Source organism: Microcebus murinus, chromosome 27 (genome assembly GCF_040939455.1).
Source record: "Microcebus murinus isolate Inina chromosome 27, M.murinus_Inina_mat1.0, whole genome shotgun sequence".
NCBI lineage: Eukaryota > Metazoa > Chordata > Mammalia > Primates > Cheirogaleidae > Microcebus > Microcebus murinus.
Window position 1 is genome coordinate 15,768,236 of NC_134130.1, and position 15,976 is coordinate 15,784,211.

General features: G+C 40.7%; 1 protein-coding gene and 1 long non-coding RNA gene across 2 annotated transcripts in view; one reads left to right on the forward strand and one right to left on the reverse strand.

Moving 5' to 3' along the window:
* Window positions 1-15,976, forward strand: part of COL25A1 (collagen type XXV alpha 1 chain) — a 393,583-nt gene that overhangs the window by 207,042 nt on the left and 170,565 nt on the right. The window lies entirely within an intron of this gene.
* On the reverse strand, window positions 9,729-12,341 carry LOC105872319 (uncharacterized). The gene is made up of 3 exons (XR_001154519.3): window positions 12,189-12,341; window positions 10,237-10,389; window positions 9,729-9,912 (listed from the first exon to the last, which is right to left on the reverse strand). It is a non-coding gene; the product is annotated as an uncharacterized LOC105872319 (long non-coding RNA).

Genomic DNA, 15,976 nt, shown 5'->3' on the forward strand with positions numbered 1-15,976 from the left:
GAACTGAAACTGACAGTTTGTGTGATTTTATTTTCAGAGAAATTTTTTGTCCTAATTTTGTGTCTTTTAAAAAATTATTCAAGTATCTCCACAAAAAAGAAATTGGATAAAATACCAAGGCATACGTTGCCATTTTAATCGCAGTTTCCCTTGCCTCTGTTCTGTACTCTAAATGTAAAGCACCAAGGTAGTCTGGGAGGTTAACTAGTCTGGATTCCAGCGAGCAGTCCTTGGCATGGAACCACATCAAGTCAGTCCCCCAAAGTCCCTTCTGACCCTGAGCTTCCACGATGCTATGGCTTCATGTGTACAGAAAGATTATGAAGTGTAACTGCTCTCCTGATGTGTATTTTATTGTCATTCGCTTTCACTTTGTTGTGAAATGTGCTCCAATAGTGCAAAAGATGACATTAGGGCGCTCTTTAAAACAAACAAATGAAAAATCATCTGCCACAGGGGATAAAGGCAGATCTCATTGTCTCTCATTGTCACTAAGAGTCATCTTTTCTTCATTGCCCTCCTGAAGTAATACTCTCAAGTAAGATTAAAAATCAGAAAAAGAAAAGCAAAACTATACTTAATGATAAAATTGAATTTAGCAACTTACGAACATATTTTGGAAAACTTGAATATATTCCACTGGAATGACTTGTGGATATATGTGTTTCTTTTGTCAGTTTCTGTATTCTTGCATATTGAGATCTAAATGATCTTTAAAACTTGAAAACTTGAAATATAATTTGAATTAGATCCTACATATAATATAATTCAGCTTATTTCTCAGCCTTATCCATTTCAACAAAAAGGTACTACTACCATAGGAGTTTCTGCTATAAATAGCTGTAATAGAACAGTTTTATGATAATGTATTTAATTTGGTTTTGGGGAATATCAGATACTTTTTCTATTTTCCTTTTTATAAAGGTAACATGTATTAGACTATTATCCTAAAGGACTCCATGGGGCATTTTGAACATCTGGCTCAGGAACCACAACTGTATTTGCTACAATGATTTCCCTGACCTTTGTGTTACATGATTATCAAATTGTACCTTCTATTGTGGATATCCTAAAAATAAATCCATATCTCAATAAGAGCAGAGTTTGATCAAAATTTACAAAATGATTTCAGGGTTTTCAAATGGAGCAAATTTTGCACCTCGTTTTGATCTTTTTCAGAGTCAATAGGGGATGTGGTTTTTCTGTCTTTTTGTCCCAAAGGGAAGTGTCACTCTCATATTCACAGGTCACAGAATCAAGCAAGTCCTATAATTGTAGCCAGAAAAGATCCAGAAAACCTTGTTCTAAGCGGCTGTTTTATTTGCACCGGTCTATCAATTATGCTTGACTGACAGACACGCTGTTATTGTTGGTAGCATAGAGCCCTCTGAGGTGTGAAACACGACACGGTCGTGCAGCCTGTTCTGTCCCATACACCTTTAACAATTGTCAACTCTAGAATCTTGTTGACAGATGAATGAAGCAGACTTAGCCAAGTTAAGCTTACAGTGCTATTTCTGTCATGTGGTAGATGAATTAGGAAAAAAAAAATCTCTGTAAAACTTTTAGATGAAAAAGTCTGATAACTTTACTTCTTCTTGAAAATATGATAGGATTTTTAAGTCAAAAGTAAATCTTTTCCCAATATACTAATAACTACAATTTATAGCAACTACCTACCACATGCCACTTTACATACTAATTCTCATACCATCCCTGTGACCCATTTTACAGATGTGGAAACTGAGGCTAGTCAGGTAATTTGCCCAACAATGTACATCTAGGAGGAGGCAGAACTGGAGTTCGACCCCAGGTCCATTTCTGTTCAAAGCCCATTTCCCCCCATATTTCTATAAGATGATTTTCAGGCAAATAAAGTTTAAATGTTACCACCTTTTTTGTTAAGTATCTTCTTTGTTGTATCTTATCCTATTCTTTATCATTTATGGATCATATTAAGCCCTTCTTAGTTATCTGTAGATCTCAACATCTAGTTTGTGCTCTTTTATACTGCCAGTTACTCAAAAAAACACAAAAAACAAACCCTCATGTGTCATCTAATTATCATCTAACAGAAGCGATTATGTGGCCACAGGAGCTGTGCCTCTGGAGTCAAGAAAAATAGCTATAAAATTTTCATGAACTTTTTCAGCACACATTCCTTTAACGACTTCTTTGTTATATTTCTGATTAATTATAAAAATATTTTTAATGCTATTGAGATCCAAGAGTGTGCTTTTATTTTTTTTTCAAGAGTGTGCTTTTAGATGTGTAGTGACTGTTATTTTTTTCCATAATAATATGGTGTTATTGTTGACGGAGGGAGGAAACCTCCTCGTAGGAGGCAGTGTAGGTACAAAATACCAGAATAGCTGTATCAATTCAGTCACTATAACAGTTACCAGGACAAACCAAAGAAACAAAAACCTGAGGAATGCACTGTGTTTAAAAGCTGTTTGGGGACAGAGTGACCATCGGCTATCACAGATAGGTAGTTCATCTTGGGTTCCAGCACACAGGTTTGTCTCCTGGAACAGAAGATAGAAAGAGAGAGTATAAATACAAACTGTTAAGTAGAATACATTCCCAGTGTCTTTTGGGGTCTTCTGTTGTGAGTGGTTCAAGCTGCCATGTTTGTATGGTGTACTGTGTCCAGTGGCAATTTGTTTTAATGCTTCCTGTGATATTTTTTTAAGAGATGGGGTCTCTATCACCCAGTCTGGAGTTCAGTGGTGTCATCATAGCTCACTTCAGCCTTGAATTCCTGGGTGCAAGCCATCCTCCTGTCTCAGCCTCCTGAGTAGCTAGGACTATAGGCATGTACCACCATGCTGAGCTGCTATTGTTTATAAGATTGTAATGCCAGGTTAAGCAGAGCTTTGGAATTCTGGGAGTGGCAACAATAATGGGTATAGACCCTGCAAATTGAGATAAATAAGACTGTTAAAGTAAAAAGAAGGGGGGGTAGAGGAGGAAGAAGTAGACATAGAAAAATATTAATATATTTTTTGCAACATTATTTTTTCTTGTGGTCTATTTCTGGATACCATCTGTTTTATAATAACTAGAGCTGTTATAACAGACCTTGAAATGTTTACCACAATAGAAATTTATTTCTTGTACGTGGTGGGGGTCAGGGCTTCTTGCAAGGACCCAGACTAATGGAGACTGCCATCTTCGACATGCGTGTCCCCTCTCTGTAAATCCTTCCTCCTCCTTCCCTTGTCTCTTCATTCGGTTTTCATCTTCTCTGTGCAAAACATATGATTTTGGCTGCAATGTGTAAATATGCCTGACTTGATAGCCACTCCTGGCTAATAAAAATGTAGTACATTTAAGTGGAAGTTATTCATCGAATGCTCTTCTATGTAGACCATCTGATGCTCCAGCCCTGTGAAGCAGGCAGGGCTGGCAACATGGCTCTCTTTGCCTTCTTAGCTATTTCCGGGGCTCGGAGAAGGGCATGGCTGGGGTCACTGGGCTCAGATACATGGCTCGAAAGTGGCATGGGGGCAGCACTAAGCTCTGAGATGCTTACATTTGATCTTTCTTTAGCAAATAAATATGGACCTGCACACTTTTTAGAGAAAGGTTACAGGAGGGTCTCTCCCCTACTCGACACATTTGAGGATGAAGCATTCTCCATAACTTTAAACAGTTGAGCCTTTGGAATCGATGGAAAACAAAGAGCCATTGTTGGTAGCATTTCTGCTGCCCAGAGCCGACAGCACAATCCAGGAAAAGAGAAAGACACGGCAGGGGCTGGCCAGGGACCGAGGCGAGGGTGGGTCAGGGGGCTGGTTTTAGAGAGGCGGTGTGTGTGTGTGTGCGTGTGTGTGTGCACGCGTGTGCTTGTGTGTGTGCATGTGTGTGTGCATGTGTGTGTGTGCGTGCGTGTGTGTGCCCGTGTGTGCGTGCCTGTGTGTGGGCGTGTGTGCGTGCGTGTGTATGTGTGCACATGTGGGGTGTGTGGGTGTGTGTGTGCACGTGTGTGTGCATGTGGGTGTGTGTGGGTGTGTGTGGGTGTGTGCATGTGTGTGTGCGCGCGCGCGTGTGTGTGTGGGTGTGTGTGTGTATGTGGGTGTGTGTGCGTGTGTGCGTGTGTGTGCGCGCGTGTGGGTGTGTGTGTATGTGGGTGTGTGTGGATGTGTGTGGGTGTGTGTGCGTGTGTGCGCGCGTGTGTGTGCATGTGGGTGTGTGCATGTGTGTGCGCGTGTGGGTGTGTGGGTGTGTGTGTGCACGTGTGTGTGCATGTGGGTGTGTGGGTGTGTGTGCATGCGTGTGTGTGCGTGTGTGCGCGTGTGTGGGTGTGTGGGCATGCGTGTGTGTGCGTGTGTGCGCGTGTGTGGGGTGTGTGTGCACGTGTGTGTGCATGTGGGTGTGTGTGCGTGCGTGTGCACGTGTGTGCACGCGCGCAGACCAAAGCCGACAGCAAGGGCTGGCTCTTCCGTGTCACAGTCCCACTGTGCGCCGCCTTCCTCCGGGCCAGGACCTGCGGCACCCCTGAGTGCTCTGTCAGGGAGGAAGAGAGCCGAGCTGGGGAACTACGGCATCTACACAGAGTGGCTGAATCACCACTTCCTTCTATCAATAAACAAATGAAATCCGTATTTGTGCCGCTAACCACAGAGAAGGAGAATGTTGGCAGGCAGAGTAGAAATCCAATCTGGAAACTACAAATTTAAAAACAATTGTTTTAAATTTTATATCACAAACTTCCTTTCCGAGGCTTCTGTTAGCTGCATCTATGTTAGGGTATCCTTCTGGGAGAAGAAATAGAAGCATCCTCGAGCTTTGTGCTGCCTGGGGCCCGCATGAACGCACACTGCGGGCCTGGGCTGCACACCGGTCTCTCATTCTGATACATAGTTGCATTCCGCAGTAGTAGCCGCACATGCTTTGTCTCTTGATTTGCAGTGTGGGGAACAGTTTCAACGTGCTCCCTTGCAGAGAGCATTATTAACAACCCACTGGCATACAGTTTCAGGCTCTTTCACAGGTGAGAGTGGAAATTGAAAGAGTGGATTAGAGAGTTCTCTGCAGGCACCCGGGATAATTTATCGCCCTTCTGCGGTAATGGCTGAATGTATATATCTGTCACCATATGTAGCTTTCCATTTAGACTTCTAATCAATGGTAAAGAATAAGAACTGGTTTTCAAAAACCATCCCTTGGAGTGGAACTAATCAGCTTGTGGTTTCCTTTCAGGTAGTCTGACCATTCCCCAATATGCCCTATATATATCCTTAGATGGGAAATGACCTAAACTTCCACTTCCAGTTGTGTAGATTATTTATCCCAATGCCCCCTCCATGTCTACCCAACCCTCTACTTTGCATATTAAAGTTAAGTCTCTAATCATTGAATCTTCGTGTCCAGAAAGTTGATCTGGAGTTGCCATTACATGCAAACTTACTTTGTACATTATGGCATGAGTTAAAAAGAAACTATTATAGAATTCTTGTATTGTTTACTAGTTTGAAAGTCGTGTGAATGATGAGGATTTATTCCTTTGCCTGACTAGATCCCCTGGGTTTTATTTGTTGAGAATGTTATTTTCCCATAGGCATTAGCTCGCCTGTTTGGAGGGAAAAAGTTCCTTTTTTTATCCTTAGTTTGGTGATGTTAATAGAGTTTAGGAGAAGAGAGTTCAAAGAGCATAAACAAGCTGATGGCAATTTCAGATCATTGGAATATTTTTAAACAAATGAAAAATTGCTTGACCTTGTATTAAATATTATAATTTATAAGAAACTCACTATACAAATTGTATATTTCCTATAATATGAAGTTTCCTGTGTGCAGATTTTAATCAAAACCACAAGGCAGATGAATTTGGATTGGGAAATCTTCTCCTATTCATCCTTGTAAGGAGGGGAAGCTTTTATTTTGCCCTTAAAAACTATCCTGAAAGAGTAGGAAATGTTTTTCATCCCTATTTATTTCTAGAATTTCCAGTATTTTCTAGAAATTCTAATAACTAAGGCACCTGGATCATTTCTAGGTTTCTGTCCTATTAAAAATAAACAGAAGGTTTAACAGGTTAAACAGAAGGTTTTCATTCATGTAAGTTATTTCTAGAAATTGGCCCATCATATCTCCATGTAGTAGTAGTAACTCAATCTATCGCCCTAAAGTACCGTGATTACCAAGATGTAGGCTACTTTAACACTTTCAGTTATTACATTGTCAGTAAATTAGACTCCATGGACAATATAAACATTCTTTTGGGAAGAATTTGGTAACAGGTAAGAGATGGTTCATGTCAGAAGGTTTCGTGTTCAGGGACTAGAAGTCAGCATCATTTCAGATGGAAAACGTCTCCTTGCTGTATCCTGCTTTGTTGGCTGACGGTAGCTGTGACAAGTGGCATACTATTAAAATCAATATGATAAATCTCTTTAAAAAAGGATACCTCTTCTGCTGTGCATTCGTTCTTACCTTGCCTCCCCCTAGGCTGGCTAGGCTTTTAAATACCTTGGGAGACCAAGAATAGTTCTAAATGGTACCCTACATTACAGACCCTCACACTTCCTAATTTTAAAACTATGACCAAAAACTAGCTGAACTTTGACTGTATATCCATCAAGGGAATCAAAGGGAGCCCAGTAATATGAACATGTGTACTTATATAAAGCTTTTGCTCCTTGTCTAAACAGGCAAATATGCATCTTATAGAACACTAAAAGCCCTATAATGGAGTAGTAAATTTTAATATTTGGCATTTATAGGCTTTTAATTTCTTTTAAACAAATTTGGAAGTGATACGTCTATAGAAATTGACCAAGATAGTGAATTTCAGTAAGAATGACCTATAGCTCAAACTTTTCTGCTAAGTAGAAAAAAATTTTTCTAGAAGGATCTTTCCCTGAGATTTTATCTTCAAACCATGGAGAGTTTCAGAATGCATAAACTACTAAAATTATACATTGATAGTTGAAAGGAACCTTAGAGACGACATCCAAGCTATTTCTTCATTTTATAAGTTAATTAACTGAAAGTGGAGCCCAAATAGGAGTTTGAAGAGGGACATCACCACACTGCACAGAACCACTCTGCAGTGATGAAAGTGGACGCAGTGAATTATGGTATACAGTGTGTTGCATCTAAATTAATTCATTTATAAGGGAATATCTTTTAAAATGTGCTATATATTTAAAAGTTCAATTTATCAAAGTCATCATGTCATACTTGTTAAAAAGATTCATTTCTTGCTGAACTATTGCCAATAAATTTTCCAGAAATGACATTCTTTACAGTTTATTGTGTTCTCATTATCATGGCACAAGTCACATCAAACGTATTTCTTTAGTGACACTCAAGAGGAATGAGAATGTGCATTCTGCTCCTGTATGTGGAGGTTCCAATTTCTTAAGAGAAATGAGAATTTTTAGGTGAAGATTATTTTCAGGACTCAATCAGCTATAAACTGTTACATTTTTGTTTTTTAAATACTTGCGTGATTAAGGAATAGAATAGCACTCTGAAGGGAATCTATTTCCTTTAAGTACTGTAATGTTATTTAATTACTTGAGTTAAGCCTCAAAACTTTGTTGATCTGTAATTGCTTATGTTGCAACTTAATTTAAATGTCAGTAGGGTTGAGAGGAAGTTTGGAAATCGATTTACTATTGGATTGAAGTATTGGAATAATTTAGCATTATTTTTTTTTTTTTTTGAGACAGAGTCTCGCTTTCTTGCCTAGGCTAGAGTGAGTGCCGTGGCGTCAGCCTAGCTCACAGCAACCTCAAACTCCTGGGCTCAAGCAATCCTCCTGCCTCAGCCTTCCGAGTAGCTGGGACTACAGGCATGCGCCACCATGCCCGGCTGATTTTTATATTATATATATATTAGTTGGCCAATTAATTTCTTTCTATTTTTATGGTAGAGACGGGGTCTCGCTCAGGCTGGTTTTGAACTCCTGGCCTTGAGCAATCCGCCCGCCTCGGCCTCCCAGAGTGCTAGGATTACAGGCGTGAGCCACCGCGCCCGGCCTAGCATTATTTTTTATTTCTCTTTCTTTTTTGTTTTCTCTTTTCTTTTTTTCATCTGTCCCTAAGGCATTATTTATTAAATTTTATTTTATTATTCTTTTTGGATTCTAATATTATATAGATAAGGTTAATGTTTGTACAAGTAAAAGAATCAAAATTTGTTATGTAATGACATAAGATTGAATGATATATATGTTTGATGTAAAGGATATTACTGTAAAAATAAATTAGTTTTCTTTTCTATAAAGGTTAGAGGAAAACTTGATTCTGCAGGATTATTTTAAAAAGTCTAATATTTCTCATTATTTTTTAGCTACTATGTGCTCTTCATGAAAGGGAGATGTTGAAAAGAATTTAGAAACCTAGAAACTTCCTACCCTAGGAAATTCTATTCTTTAGGACCAAAAAGCAAAGAAGTTCCAAATTTATCATTTCTTTTACAAATCTGAAAATCTGAATCATAATTTGGTTGAATTGCTTGACCTCTCTCTTCTGACAGGGAAGGCCTTTCACTGTCCTTGCCTGCCATCACAACATGCCTGTAAAACAAGGGGACCCGGTTCCACCGTGCTGTAGATTGTTCACATGGGAATATACACAGCAGCGCAAGGAGCCCGGAACTGTGCTACCCCTGCCCTCTGACATCGGTGACAATTCCCCCCTGCTTAATGGCAGAACCAGGTCTCTTGACTGCCTTTGTGGATAAGGATAGTGCTCCATAACTTTCATGTCCTAGTTCATGCTTCGCACTCCTATACCTTCTTTTTGTATGTGTCCGTGTGCATGCGTTGTGTGTGAACTGAACTGAAACTTCCCTGAACTTTCCTTTCAATGAGAAAAAAAATAAATGGCTGAGGTTTGCAATTTGTCAAAAGCTTTGAAAAGATTGCTTTAGCAGACTTTATTTCTGACAGTTTGTGCTGCCTTTCCACCCTTTGAGAGGGACCTGGTGGGATGGCCTAATTTACTTTGTGCACAGCAATTATTAATACAAATGTCTACCTTGGCCTACTTCCTTTCATTTGTGCAATTTCAGGGATGGCTGGTTAGCCTCCTCCAGGCAGGACGTGGACCCAGTCAGGCGCGGGGCAAGTGCTTTATTCTCCCCCAGCAGCCCCTGAGCGCGCTGTGGCTATAGCCCACGGAGCGCTTTCTTTTACCCCGCAGCAGTTATTTAGAATCGTCAATAGAGGTAATTTAGCAGCGGCTCTAAAAATGCTAAGCTACGTGTCCTGTCTCAACGGAGAACATTTCTATTAGGAAAGACAAGAAACGTATTCAGGACACTCTTGATGGTAACATTACGGTGTCTGATTTAGTCCCAGTATTGTTAATTGTATAATGTTACCTGTTAAAATAAATTAAGGCAGTTTCTGTTTCAATACAATCAATTTTATTGCAGTGCGAAGAGAGGACTGGCAAAAGGTTTTGCAGTTGTTGGGAAGTATGAGAACGAAGTATGGGAGTCTGCGAATGTATTAACGTACGACTGTACGTTCTGTTGGAGAGTTTAGGACTGGATGTTGCAGTACCTGGCATTTAGTAGGTGCTCAAATAAATGTTAGTTGAATAAAATGTATATAAAGAATGTATTTTTCAAAAATCAATTGTTTATGGTATGCCTTCTACAGTCCAAGGACTACGAGGTATAGTTAAACACAATGGTTAAAAAGTGTAGGCTGTGGAATCTGACAGACCTGAATGTGTGTCTCAGTATTTCCACTTACGAGTTGTGTGTTCTTAGGCCAGTCACCCGATGTCTCTCTGTCTCAGTTTCCACAACTGTAAAATGGGGCTGGTAATGGCATCTACTAGTGTCCACCAACCCAGCAGCAGTGCCTGGCATCTTGTAGCAGCACTGTGAATGCTAGCTGTCCCAGGAGCACGCAGTTGGATTGGACAGATAAGACATCGGTACCTGCAATTTAAGGCAGAATGTACTGCCATAAAAGAGTTATGACAATAGTCTGTGGATATTCAGAAGAAATAAAGTTCCAATCTGCTGTAGGAAAGTTGCAAAAAGCTTTGGAAAGAGGTGGAAGCCTCACGGCCTGGACGGGATTTGGCAAGCGGGCTGAGCAGGAGGGCACACGGCTGTGGGGCCCGCAGGAACGAAGCATGCTAGGGCCTGGGAGCATGTGTGGCACTTGGAAGGAGGTCACAGGGCTACAGGACTGGAGCCAAGGGCTTTGGCTGCCACGTCTAACTGCACCTTGATTTGGTCAAAATGAGATGTCATTACCTTTGAGGGAGGACACGCGAAGTTTTAACACTTGTCTGTCCATCCTGCTAGAACTGCCTGAGTGCTCTGAGTGCCTCGTTCTTCCTCTGCCATTTCAGCAGCTCTGCTGTCATCCTTCAGGTTTTGTGACCTGATTGGAAGAGTTTATTTGGCCTATCACAGAAAATGTGGGAATGGGTGATTCGTGTAAATTCTATGGTAACTCATCATGAACAATGTCTAATATTTAAGAATTTCAAAATCTTTTAGGCATAAAATTATAAATTTTCATAAGTATTTAATACTTATAATGTTTTTGAGTCCTTATTGAATAAATATAAATAATATTATCTTATAAATTATATACAGTAGTCCCCCCTTCTCTGGGTGTTTACATTCCAAGACCCTCAGTGGATTCCTGTAACCATGTGTAGTATCAACCCTATAGATACTATGTTTTCTCTATACATATGTACCTATGGTAAAGTTTAATTTATAAATTAGATGTAGTAAGAGATTAACAGCAATAGCTAATAACAAAATAGAACAATTATAACAATATATTATAAGAAAAGTTGTATAACTGTGGTATCCCCTCCCCTCGAAATATCTTATAGTGCTGTTCTCACCCTTCTTGTGATGATGTGAGATGTTGAAACGGCTGCATGATGAGATGACCTAAGGTGAATGACGTAGGCATTGTGGTGTGGAATGAGGCTACTGTTGACCTTCTGAGGATATGTCTAAAGGAGGATCATCTGATCTGGGTGATCCTGGGTCATCCAGCCATGACAGTGTCGATGGTTGGATGTCAGGAGCAGACCATGTGGGTGGCTAGTGGGCAGGTCTTGTATACAGTGTGGCTGCACTAGATGAACGGCTGATTCACGTCCTAGGCGGGACGGAGAAGGATGCTGTGAGATTTCATCACTCCACTCAGAATGGCATGCAATTTAAAACTTATGAATTATGTCTGGAATTTTTCATTTAATATTTTCAGAGCACAGTTGGCCGTGGGTAACTGAAACTGTGGAAAGTGACACCATGGATAAGGCAGAAACTACTGTCTTATATATTACTGAGATGATATTCCTGCAACTGAGCATGAAGAGATAGAAACCTAAAATAACTAAAATAAATTGAAAGCATGTTTTAAAAAACTGTTAAAACATTACAGGTAAAAATTAGTACTAATCGATCAACACTAATGTGCACATATGGGAGGTAACATTCATAGATGGGAGGGGGCAGGGGAGGGGATGGGCAAATCCACACCTAATGCAGTGTGTGCTGTCTTGGGGTGGGCATGCTTACAGCTCTGACTCCAGCAGTGCAAAGGCAATTTATGTAACCAAAGCATTTGGACCCCTGATACTCTGAAATAAAATATATACATATATATGACTCGCAAAAAACAGCAAAACACAGCACCCTCCCTGGGAGTTGTTCTCCACCCTCTTTATCCTCATACTTTTTTGCTTAGCCCCATCACCACCTGCCACGTGACCTATGAACACTGTCTTAAAGTCTACCTCCCTCTCAGAGTGACAGCAGGGACTTTGTCTTATTTACTCTGTTTGCTGTATCCCAGTACCTATAGAGTGTCTGTAGAGTGTCTACATGAGTGAATCAATAAATGATCAGCTGTCCTGCCCACGCCTGCCCGCGCGCACACGCCACACTCCGGCCCTGGCGGTGGAGGGCGCAGAGCGTCTCCGCCCCAGCCCGCGCCCGCGCCCGCGCCGCACCTCCAAGTTTCTCTCTCGCTTTCTTTCCTTCATCTTAGACGAAATAGCGTCCCTTCCCCTACTCCTTATTCCGACTTCCTTTCCTTTTGTGTTCTCTTTCATATTGATTTTGCTCCATGAACCATTTCTTTTTTTCTAACTAACGATTTTTTGTCGGTCTGTAAACATTTTCAAATATTTTCCACCTTACCACAAAAACAAAGAAACAAACAAAAACAAAGGAACCTTTTCCTCGGCCCTGTTTCCCTTTTAGCTGCTATCTTGTTTCTTTCCTTCCTTTCCCGCAAAGTCGCTGAGGAGAACGGTCTGCTCAGGTCGGCAGGCAGTCGCTGCTCGCGCTCCCCGCTTCTTGCCCTGTAGGCCTTGCCCGTTAATCCCGGCACCCTCTTCCCAAGGCGATGACCCAGCCTCGGAACCTCCCTAACGCTTTAATCAGGCAACCGTTACAGACCAGTCAGAGCTGGCACTTCACGGGACGCCTCTGTCCCGTCTACGGAGCTTATTCTTGCCTTTATTTCCTCACCTCACTGCTCACTCAATTGCAGTAAAAAGTCTGACTTCCTGCTGGTTAAACGCAATAGACTCTTTGCAGTCCTCATTTTAATCAACGTCTGTTTTTGAAATTCTCTCCAGTCTTGATTTCTGTAACTCTCATGTTTGTTGTTTTAAATTCTTTTCCTCATTAGCTTCCTTTTTTGGAACACTCTTCCTGTCCTGCCCCTGGTATGTTTATATTTCTGTACCTAGGGTTTCTTAAACTGAGTGAGTGATTTCCTGAAGAATCCATGTATGGATTTAAGAGTTTCTCTCTGTGTGTGTGCAAATTTTTGAGTGTTTCATATGTGGATATTTCTAACTGCAGCAGCTATAGTTTTTATCCAGTTCAACAGAGGGTTAAGAATCACTGTCCATAGCTTCAGCCACTAGGGTGGTACAAGGGAGAGCACAAAAGTGTTCAAGTTAGACAAACCCCTGTTCACATTCCAACTTCCCCATTTGGAAGTTTTATGACCCCTAATTTGCAGGGCTGTTGTGACAAAGAGAGATGTCATTTGTAAAGCTCTAGGGGTCTTGTAGCAGTCAGTAAGTGGTAACTGTTGTGATGCAGCCCCAAACATCTGGGTCCCTGAAGCACATAAGCTTGTTGGCTCGCAGAGCCTCTCCTCCCCAATTTTAAACTAGCTTTTCATTCTTAGGATTCTGCCTTGCTGAAGCAATAAGCCTTATGTGACTCATGCGTTATAAGTTAATTGGCTTTCTGGGTGTTAGAAATCAGCTAGCGCACGTTCATTAACGCAAAACATCTAGGATAGCTGCAGAAGGCACTGTCCAGTCCTTCTTTTCTGCACAATATTTAGAAAATTGGAATTCGGCACATATGTAAATTTAATCAGACTGAGAAATGTTTATAAAATTGGCTTTCAGTATTTATCTGGAGCAATCAAAATAGCACACATTAAGGATGTTATTTTATTTTATTTTTTTGAAATAGAGTCTCACTCCATCCACTCAGGTAGAGTGCAGTGGCATCGTTACAGCTCACTGCAACCTCAAACTTCTGGGCTCAAGGGATCCTCCTGCCTCAGCCTCTGGCATAGCTGGGACTACAGGCATGCGCCACCATGCCCGGCTAATTTTTCTATTTTTAGTAGAGATGGGGTCTTGCTCTTGCTCAGGCTGGTCTCGAACTCCTGACTTCAAGTGATCCTCCCACCTCAACCTCCCAGAGTGCTAGGATTATAGGCCTAAGTCACCGTGTCAGGCCAAAGATGTTACTAAACATAGCAGAAACCAAATTATTCAATATGTACAATGTAATAAAAATTGGTAGGGCAGTAAATATTGCCTAGGCATGTGTTTTTAAAGCTATACAAGCTGAGCAGGTGTCTTTCCACACATGTATTCCATATGTTCATTGTATCCTACAAAACATAGGTCTGTAAAACTGATCATTTATCTACACCTTGGTAGCCAATCCTGCTTCCATGCCAGTTTGTGAAGAGGCTTGGATATGTATTATGATTTAGAAGCTTGATACACATTTGTAGTCAAAAGCATAAGTTCTTTATACAGCTTCATAAAAGTAATGCAGCTAAATTACAACCCAAATATTTTGGTTTGTAAAACAGCAAAGGTTCCAACAAACCTTGTGCTGAGCAGGGTCCCAGTCCACGTGGAGCCGTGACCTCCTGCCACAAGTGTTGGGCGGCATAACTCTCCTGCCTTTTCCTCTGCTCTGAATCTACTCCTAAGGGTGATGTGGAGCATACACAAAGGTAAATTTAAAACCCTTACTTACTGAATTTTGGCGAATGTGCTATAAGAGTTTTGCAACATTCTCCAAGTAATTAAAAACATCCTAAATTGGGAGAGGGTTAGAAATTGGAATTCCAAATCACTGACCTAGATCTTTGAATAAATGACTTTAATATGGAAAAAATTTAACAACTTAAGGTTCTGTTTAAAAGTTTTCTGCAGTGAATTAGAGATCATGTGATAATATATTTTTAACCACAAATAGGGTTAGTAAAATTTTGAAAAGTACAGGAAAACTATAAAGATAGAAATAACTACCCATAATCCTACCATCTAGAGATAACTTATCCACTGTCTTTGTACACCTTTCCTTTCTCCCCCCTCCTTCTTTGCCTTCTTTCCTTTCTTTTTTTCCTCTTTTCTTTTTTCTTTCTTTTAGAAAGAAACTATATGTCTGAGTAAATACATAGGTATACACAAATAAAACTGTATCCTAGACAATATATAACTTGTATTTTGTATACTGCAATATAAATATATATAAATACACATAAAATTTATAATTAGAATAACGCTTAAGTTCAGTGTTGTATCATAAAAAAATAGGGATACAGTCAAATATTTACAGATGCTCCTCAACTTACGATGAGATTATGTCCCAATAAACCCATTGTGATTTGAAAATACTGTAAGTTGAAAATGTATTTCATACACCTACCCAACTGAGCATCATAGCTTACCCTACCCTATCTTAAATGTGCTCAGGATACTTACTTTAGCCTACAGTTGGGCAGAATCATCTAACACAGAGCCTGTTTTATAATAAAGCATTGACCAGTTAGTGTCATTTATTGAATACCATACTGAAAGTGAAAAACAGAATGGTTGAATGGCTACTCGCCACTCATGCGAACGGCTGAAAGCTCCCGGGGCCTGCACAGTGTTTGAAGCAGTGAACGAAAACTGATTGCTGGATGACAGGATGCTGCGGCGAGAGGCGGCAACCTCTCTCTCTTCTGATGAGGCTCGGGAATGGCAGGTGGAAGGTGCTGGAGCATCGTCACTTGGTGATGGCTCAGAGGCACAGTGTCCTTCAGGAAGAGACCAAGTGTCGATTGTACAGTTTTTCTTCTTTTCATTATATATTTCTCTATATTAAGCAAGAGCACCCCGTCAGCTCTTGAGAATCACTTATAATTGGCATCCATTTCTTCTGACTTCTTACGCCACATACCACGGCTGACAGCAGCAAATGCCTCCACCAGTCTTTGCTGTGAACACTCTTGGTGCCTCGGGTGTAACTTCTTCTGCCTCAACTTCTTTCTTCCCCCAGTTTGATCAGCCTCTCCTTGGGAAGCTCTTCAGCCGCAATGCCAACAATCTCATGAATATCCTCTTCATCCATGTCTAATTCTAGCTGTTTCCCAAGCACTAATGTCCTGTTACTTACTATTTCATCAACAGCAGAATCTTTGTTAGAGCCTTTGAATGTGTTCACATGTCTTCCGAATTTTCTTCCAAGTGCCATTCAAGCACCACTGTGTGACTTCTTCCCATGCCGCAGCAGTGTTCCAGCATTCAGAATGTTAAACCATTTCCAGAACTCTAGGAGCATTTGGCCAGATTCAGTGGCTTCAACAGCCTGTGCAAATGTTTGGTATGCTTTGAATGCAGCTATTGCACCTTGGTCCATTGGTTAAATGACTGTGGTTGTGTTTGGCTGCAAATGAACAAGCTTTACATCGGGATGCATGTGG